Consider the following 9,393-nt stretch of genomic DNA (forward strand, 5'->3'; position numbering starts at 1 on the left):
TATTTCAGTAGTTCTTGGCATACTGGGCAGCAACATTTTTCCCACAGTAAATGAGAAGATTTGGGAAGAGGTAGGCAAGGCATCCTAAATTGTAAAGTAAAAGGCTGTGAAATTAAATGGTAAGAATGCTTACTGATTTGTCTTTGTGAAGCTTTGTTCTGTGAGGCCTTCAAAATGTGCAGTAAAGCTGGTCTTTGGGCAATAAACGTGCCTGTGCCAACAGTGGCAGAGGTTATGGCAGAAAGGTTGTAGTAAATTCTGCTCTTTGTTTGCCAGTGAGTCACTGTGACCTGTGCAGATAAGGAGAGGTCTTGAAGCTATTTGACTTGTGGTGACAGGGGTGGGGCTTGGATTGATGTCCTGGTGTGGAGTTCACAGAAGTGGAGAGAGCAATGGTGTTGCCGGGGAGACTTGGTTACTCTGTGTTTGGTGTGAGGATTGAGCACAGGAAAGATAGCTTGTACAAACGGAATGCTGCTGGGGCTGTGGCAGCAAAAATTAACCTATAAACCTCGTTAAAGCTGTGTGTCTGTAGCCTGCCAAGTCTGTGAATCCTCATCCAGTGCAGTGTTTGCTGTTGCTCGTATTAATCAATGTGTTTATGGAAATAGCCTGCAGTCAGTTATGACAGGTCACACTGAGTTACAAATCCCAGGTGTTAGTGCTCATTCTTGGGTGGAGGGGAGCAAAGGATGGCTCTGGAGTTTCACTCCTGCTGTGCTGTGAGCTCTGTGAACTTCAGTGAACCTGGCTGGAGCTGTTCAGCACCCAAACAACCTCACATCTTGTAAGTGGATTGTTTCTGAGGGGTAGATTGCCAAGGCTGTTGAGGTGACAGTTTCATGCTGTGTTTTCTCTTGGTTACCACTTTGTGTCAGAAAACAGCAGTACAGATCTGTCTGGTTCTGTCAGCCCCTTGGCTGCTGCTTCATGACATCAGTGGCCTTGTGCATAACATGGGTAGCAGTTGTGTAAGTAGTCCCAGGAAGTGGGAAGTGGTTTGTGTAATTATCCTGTGCTCACAGAAGGATGACACTTAACAAGCTGAAGTCACCTGCTGGTGGTTAATGAGGCAGGCCTGGAGAGCCAAGACCAGGAAAGTGTAAGTGATTAAGTGATAGGAGGGCTTTTGCTGATGTACCATGATGAGCTCCTCTACTGCTGTCCTTAGCTCTTTCCTGGCATTATTTAGGGAAGGTCTGGAAAGGCTGTCAGTGCTATGGATCTGTAAGTCTGGCCTGTCCATTTAGGATAACCAAATTCTGCTGTATATTTAATCATTTAAGGGCACTGCATCTGCTCAGAGAGTTTTTATAAATAATTGAAATTCTGCTCTAAACTTGCATCCTAGCAAGAGTAGGGTTTGTTCTTTGTCCTGCCGCTTCAGGGGAAATTCACCTTCATCTAATTTGTTAGCAAAAAATTTTGCTGCTGAAGGAATTGCATGGTTCAAATAAACATTCAGTGTGTTCAGAGCACAGCTAACACTTTTCTGGGCCTGATTAATGTGCAAGTTTCAGTAAGTGATGCCATAAATTATGTATTTGGTGTGAAGAAAGCTTTGTTTCCACTGGACTTTAATGCAAACTAGAGTTTGAGGGTCATAGGGACTACAGGCTTTGCAGGGAAGGCTGAAGTACAGCCTGGAGTGAGTGTTGGCATTACGTGCTGAGATATTCAGTGCAGAAAATGAAACTGTTGCTTCAGTTCAGGTGGGACCTGATTACCAGGGTTTTTTTCAGAGGCTAAAGACTTGTCTAATCTCCTTCAGTTGATGATTCACTAGGAAAGAAGGAGTAGTGATAAATTTGAAAAGGAAGCAGAATAAAAGGTTTGGCAAAGGCACAAAATATCTGCTCCCAGCTGTTCTGCTGCTCTGGGTTACCTGGGGTCAATCACATCATCATGCTGCAGCTGTTCTTTTTGTCTCTTGTTCATCCTGTCAGTGTACAAACATCAACTTTTTCAATCAGCATTTGCAGCACCAATATCCAGTCTCATCTGTCATCTCACCTGAGACTTCTAGATTCTACTTGAAACCAGTAATTTGCAGGTACATTCAGTTTAAAAAAATGACAGCCCAGTAAGAGCATGGAACACCCTGGCATATTGATTATTCTACTCTAACAAGTGAGAAAAAGGAGATTTCTGATAGCATTTCTCGAATATTTACCCTTGTTCTTTCTAACCCAACTTCCGTTGTTTACTTTTATTTTTTTTTCTACATACTTGTTTCTTCTTGCAGTCAAAACAAACATTGCTTCTGATGGCACTTGAGATCTCAGAGGCTCATGTGATGGAAAGCATTTCTTGTGCAGCAAGGGAAGCAATTGCTGAGGGTTATTTACAAAGAAGGAACAGCCAGAAATTAAGTGGACTGGGACTCTTAATGGAAGCAGTTTGTTAAATACCACTTGTGTGCTGAGCTTAGTCAGAGATTAGATGCAGGTTAAGGGAAATGTTCTCTGAAGAAGTATAAAAACACTGGAGAGCTGAGAACTGGCTTATGGAAACAAGAGTACCACTTTGCTGATCTTTTCCAGCTCTCCATTTATGCATGAAGAAATATGCCTAAGACTCTCTGGGTGAAAAGACTGTACTTAATTATGTTGAATTGTGTGAGTCTACAAACATAGCAGGATCATGTACTTGAAAGCTTGCCTGAATTTTCTAACTGTATCAGCTGGTTGAGGAAGGATGCATCCTCTTCTCACGGCTCCTTAAACAGCTGAGGAATCTGGTAATTAGGCTACTGTCAAATCACAGCGTGCTTTAAGAAAGTTCCTCAAGTACTTGCCTGTTTCATGTGGATAAATTAAAATTATGGGCTCATTGCAACCACTGGTGCTTCTGCAGAACTTCTCAGGAGTAAATCTCAGCAAAATTTTAAGGAGGTCAGCCTTGCCAGGAAATGAGGAGGCAGAGCAGCCAAGCAAGAGGCCAGTGGCCGAGTTAGTGTGGAAACTCAGCTCTCCTCTGAGTGAGTGACCCCGTGTTGCTCTGACAGCACAAACATCAGCTTCCTCTCACGATGACCTGGGGATCTGGGAGCAGCCCAGGCTCCTGGTCATAGCATGGGAACTTCACTCAGCCTGCAGCCACTGCCCTTGCCTTGGGACTCGTTGTCCTTCAGGAATAATTCCCTTGGAATCAGAGTTCCCCATTCAGGATGAGCCTTGTGGTGGTCACCAGGGTTTTAGGAGGTTTTCTGCTACTGCTCTTTGGTCTTTGGTGTTGGTCACCAGGGTTTTAGGAGGTTTTCTGCTACTGCTCTTTGGTCTTTGGTGTAGCACCAGAGTGATTTACTTTTGCTTTACCTGCTATGAAACTCTGAGGACTTAACACGGAGGTTTTTAAAGGAGTTAATTGTGACTTTGAAATGCCCTTGACAGGAGCCTTGCACAGCCTGGTGGCAGCTTTCAGTGCTGCAGCCCATGACAGCATCCCCAAAACGTGCAGCAAATAGAGCTGAACCTTGCAGTGCCCTGCTGAATTTTCTGGCCTGGGCTGTGCTGTAGGATTATGAATGTCTTAACAAGCTGGAAACATCAGAACATCTCTGGTTGTTGATGTGTGCTCAAAGGATATCTGATAACAGCAATCACTTCTCTAGGGCCTTGTTAACTCAGTGCAGACTCTGGGATGCACCAGAGGTCAAACCATGCTTTTTGGTTTGGATACTGGAGTCTCCTTCCCATGTCAGGAAAGGACTTTTAATATTATTGACCAGAACTTTTAATATTATTGGCACAGCTTTTGGTTTAGAAGTCTGATCATCTTTCTTAACTGAAGTCCATGAGGACAGGCTGTAGACACCACATACAGGTTCATCCCTACCTCACTTTCAGTTCTTGTGCTGAAGGCATTGGATTGGAGATGGAACTTGCAGCAATGGAAACATCTAAAAGCAGTTTAAGTCAAGACTTCTCAAGAATTATGTGAATTAATTATAAAATAGGTTTAGGGATAAGGAATGTGTTTCCACATGGATGGTTCAGTTGGAAACCCAAATTCTTTTTCGTGGTGCACTCAACCTTCTCTGTTGGAGTGGTTTTCTATTTGCAGTCACCAGATTCTCTATGATTATGCTATGCCGTGCTTGGTTTTATATCCATCAGTGTGTAGGTAGGGTGTTAAATTGCCAGCCATGGACTTGGGGACCACCAGTCATTTACTGTTGATTTGTCCCACTGGCCTGAAACCATTTTGTTTTCCTTCTGTCTTCCCTGACTCTGTCTGCTAAGCCCAGGAACTTACACTTTCCTCTGAGTGCCAAATACCTGCCCTCATCCTTCTGAACCAGGTAACCCTTCCTTTTTTCCCAAACTCTGTCCACCATCTGCAACCTCTGCTTAGTTTGGGCAATTTCAGAGATTTGCCTGCCTTCTCAGGAGTCAGAAATTTTCCATGCTGTTGTTTCCCTCGATGTTCCTGCTCCCACAGGCCTGCTGCTAGAGGAATAGTTTGCAGGGCTGCTCAGGCAGCATCTGATACGTAATAGCTGCAGGAATATGACTGTGCAAGGCTTTTCTCTGCAGATTTGTTACTGTAGGTTATTTAAACATAGCTCTGCTGGGTCATTGAATTCTTTTAGCCCAGAGCAGTAGCTGGCAGAACTGTAACTGGATATGGCTGTCAAATTTTCATGTAGTCCTTAAAAACTGCTTTATTAACTACTTGGTATTTGTATTCTCATCAGTTCAGGAGAAGACACAGCTGCCTAGGGTTTTTTACTATTATTTCACCAATAGCATAAAAATAACAAGAATGCAATGACTGATAAACTTCCAAAATGAGGAAGAGGCTGTTTTTTATTTACATTTAATATTTAATTTTGTTTACTAGATCATGCTGTGTTATTAAAATTAGTCCTGGATGAAATTTTTTTTTTGAAAGATTTCCATGGAATCTTTCAACTTTAAAATTTTTTCTCCTTGCCAATACAGATCAAAATAGCATGTCTTTGATGTAACAGAAAGTCTGGGTTGTGTGATAGCTTCGGGCTTTGTTCTACTGCTTCCTTTATTAAAAACTGCAGTAAAATGGTTTTAGTTTCTAAGTCCAATTCTCAAAACACACCCTTTTAATGAAGGGTAACATTTTCACAATTCAAAACCTATTTTCAAAATGGCCCCACCTTACAAATGTTTTTCCAAGTATCAGCATTTTCTAACACCCACAGAACAGTTTTGTTGAACAGCTGCTCTCCAGCTCTGTGGTCACTTCATTTCAGTGTGTGACACCATTTTCTTTGTCACAGTGTGACTCAACATCTGTAGTGCCTTGGGTGCTGTAGGTTCAGGGCTCCTGTGTGGGTGACACCTGGCAAGAAAAACCTTATTTTAGCTCCAGTGAGCAGCAGGGTTCCTGTTTTGCTTTGCTACTCACTGTGCTGTTTTATATTTTCATTTTACAAAGTTAGCACCAATTTACAAACATACAGCCTCAGCAGCCTATGTGTTCAGTATGTGGATTGTAAAACATATCTGATTTGTAGCCTCATCCTGGTGTCAGAAATGTGGAGAAACTGTCTTGGATTTTTGAGAGCAAAAGTGGTCCTTTAAGCTCCAGGTTAATTTGTCTCCTTCTGTGCAAGGCTGATTCTGCTGAGGCCAGCACTAGTGTTACATCATCTCTATGAATGCTCTTGCAAAGCACTTTTCCAAGCTCAGAAGAGACAGTTGAGGCAGTATTTCCAAAGCATCCTGGCTCTTGCTGTGCCTTCAGCACCATTTTCTTGAAAGGATTTCCCTGCAGATGCTGAGTGGGAAGAAATCTCAGCAGCACAACTCTGCTGACACCCTGCCCCACAACCCAGCATGGACAGAAAGGGATGAGAAGAGCACCAAAATTGGGCAAAAAGGGAGACTTTCCTTAGGGACACTGGGCCAGGAGAGGTGTTCAGTGGCCTGCCAAAGACATCAGTGTCAAATTCAGAATTTTTGTTGGTTTTCATACAACATCACCCTTCCCTCAGTGTTACTGAGTGATGCTGTTTGCACACTAAGCAACAACTACAGAGTTATGTGAACAGCCCCTCACATCTTTTCACTCAGTAAAGAACCCTGCTAATGTCACCTGTGGGCACTGGGCTTTGGCTGCCAATGGGCCTGGCTTTCTCCCCCCAGAAAGAAAGATCACAGAATCTTTGTATCCAGGAGGCTGAGGTCTACTCATCTGGCTTGTGGCAGAATTAAAAATTCCAGTGAATAAAATTGCAGTTCTACCCCTCAGTACCCAACAACTGCATGAAGACACCCCTTAATGGGACCCATGGGGGTCTGGCATCAGCCTTCACATCCCTGTGGGAACAGCTACAGGGATCACGAGACCTTTTTGCCCTCCCCCTCTTCTATTAAAGGGTTGCCCCTTTTATTCCTGGTATCTCCTCTCCTGAGGATGTCAAAGTAACCAGAAGGAGGGAAAATGCCATTCTGTGTTTCATTGTCTGCAGCCTGCACCATCCATTCAAACCAAGTACTTTCTGAAAACCATGCTGGATGATTCTTGTTTTCAGGAGGAGGTTTGTGATCAAGGGAGGAAATTGTATTTGGATAGTAAATAAAAGTTTCAGAATCCTTGATGTTTGTCCCCTTCTTTTCAGTAAATTCCACTTTGGTTTTCAGAGTGGCATCATTGCAGCTTAGTGTTCTTTGTGTCCTCCTTTCTCTCCTGCCTTCTTTTGCCTGCTCTGTTTCTTTCCTGGTGTCCATCTGTACCTGTGGCACCTCAGCCAGAGTCTCACCACATCATTTTTCCCAGTCCATGTGCTAAACCAGCCCTGGATTAAGTTATCAAGGCTGCCAGTGAGATGTCATTGTAGGATCTTGCTGCATTTGGGTTTCAGCCCTTTCAGAGCTTTGCCTCAGAGAGCAGGAACATCTTTTCTTGCTGGAAACTGGAATTCCAGACCATTGCAGTGTGTGCCATGGATCACAGAGGGGAATTTCAGGGCAGTCCCCAAGACCTGGATTCATCCTTGCTCTTACTGTACCTTCACCACCATTTTCTTGAAAGTTTCCTGCTGATGCTGAGTGGGAAGAAATTTCAGCAGCTCTCACCACTCCTGATGGGGACTTCCTGGTGGGCAGCTGAGGATGACCCTTCCTCTGCTGTGCCAAGGGGTTTGTCTGAAGGAGGGATTTTCTCAAGCCTCAAAGGCAGCAGTCATGGGGTTGCTTCTGGCTGCTCCAAGTGAGGTCTGCAGTGGGTCTGACACCTGGGGGGAGGCAGCTCAGCCTTGCTGTGGAAATTGCAGCGTAGGGTGACGTCAAAAGCAGAGTGGGAATGAGATAAAAGCTTTGGATCTTCCTGCTTTTAGTCACGGGACAGATCCCAGTCTGTGTCCCCATCCGTGCACTGCGGGGGCTGGCTGGAAGCAGCGGGGACACTCAGGGGGAGGGAGAAGGATGGCAGCTGTGTGTGCTGGCACTGGTGCAGGCTGGCTGCTGACACTTGCAGGCTGGCAGGAGGATGTGCTTGATCAGCTCTGTGGGTAGAGAAAATGTCCTGGATCAGTTTGTGCTGGCAAGAGATGAAGTGAGAAAAATACTGAGACTGAAGTGGTGGAAGTGAGTCCTTCCCTGGCTTTCCATGCAGAGCCTTCCACAGTCCCTCTGCTCACAAGGTACATACCACATTTTTCTTTTGAACATGACTAAACTGATCCTTTCCATACAGAAATTTTCTGTTTCCTTCTTATAGTGGGGGTTATTCAGTCATTTAACTTGTGAGTGGCTGGTGTTACCTTTATTCCCCTTATCCCCCTTAAAGTTCAAATTTGTGTTTCCTCGGGTTGGGAGGTGAAGAAAACCTTGTGGCTCTGGGGTGACAGCTCCCACCCAGCCTGATTTAACCTGTGGTGCTGCCCTCAGAATTAGTCTGGGGTGGGTTGTACTTCTCCTTTTCTCCCAGCAGAAAGTTCCCACTATGGTTCTGCTGGAATCACTAAGGGTTCCTCGGAGTTCTGGCCTGGAATAGTGCTGGGCATGGGAGAGTAAGCAAAGCAGCAGCTAAAATGAATGTGTTGATGGGTTTGATTTCTGTTGTTCTTGTTCATTGTGTCACCAGTGACTTTCAGAGCACCTTTTCAAGTATGCTGAGCAGCTTACGTGCAGGCTAACATGACAGTGTTAATAAAGGAGCAGTCAGGAAAGAAACATGTTCAGGTTCTTGGAGATCAAACTGGAAAAGAAGCAGCTAGGGAGTGAGGGAACAGTGATTTCAGTGCAATAGAGAAGGATGTCAGGCTTGGCTGGGTGACTGCTGATGGGCAGGAATGGAGTGCATCAGTGTCAGAACATTCCTTCCCATGTCGCCTCAAGTTTCCACGGCCCAGCTGGTGCAGGATGCATATTTGCATTGTGAAGTGCCAGTAAAACCAGGCTAGAGAGGAGCCAGGCTTCTCCTAGCTGACTGAAATAATGTAAAACTACTGTCCTTTAGCTGGAGACACTAAAAATCCCAGGGATAGTGCTCAAGACCCTTTCATGTGATGAGAAATTAATTCCATTTCAAATTCAACACCGTGTAGCAAATAGTGAGCTTAATTTATGCTTCAAAATTTATGCTTCAATTTTTTACATTAATCTTTAGTTTAGCCCAGTGCCTCTTCATCTATCTGAGAGCTCAGCTTTTGATTAAAGGTGCTGCTTTTCAAGGGCTGTAGCCTCTCACACTCTACAGTCCCACACAGCAGATGGTTACCCAGGGGAGCAGAGACAGACCTGTCTGCTCAGATTGCTCAGTCTGTTCAAAATTGACAACTTGTGAATTGGAAACTGGATGTTCTATTAGTTTTGGAGCTGGGCTCTTAAACAGTGCAAGAGTCCTTCCTTTTTAACTGAGGATAATTCAATTTGAACAGAACAAGGATTTTGCACGTTCAACTTTTCATTCTTCCCTTCCAGCTTTCCTGTTTTGGTGTACACTCATGTGTCACGTGTGTTACAGCTGTTCATGTGTTCTGATGGACAGAAGCAATTTCAGGGGAAATCTGAGGCTCCAGACCACACAGGGGTGTAAGACAGAGAACTGCCCAGGTCCCAGGCTCCAAACTTCTTCCATGTGTTTCATTGTCTCTCACCTTGTTGCCAGGTGCTTTGGTTTTAACACCACAGAATTCTGGCATAAATTCTTTCTTGGACCATCTTTTTACACCTCATCTCACTTTGTCAGCTGTGGAATATGTCTCCTTTTCATTATTAACTTCCTTTGCCCAAATGGGATCATAGAAAGGTTAGGGTTAGGTAGGACCCTAAAGATCACTTAGTTCCAACCTCACTGCCATGGGCTGGGAACTTTCTCCTAGACCACTTTGCTCAGAGCCCCATCCATCCTGGCCTTGAACACTTCCAGGAACAGGAAGTGCACCTCTCTGAGCAAACCTCTCTG

Source organism: Lonchura striata, chromosome 1, assembly GCF_050655825.1.
Source record: "Lonchura striata isolate lonStrDom1 chromosome 1, ASM5065582v1, whole genome shotgun sequence".
NCBI lineage: Eukaryota > Metazoa > Chordata > Aves > Passeriformes > Estrildidae > Lonchura > Lonchura striata.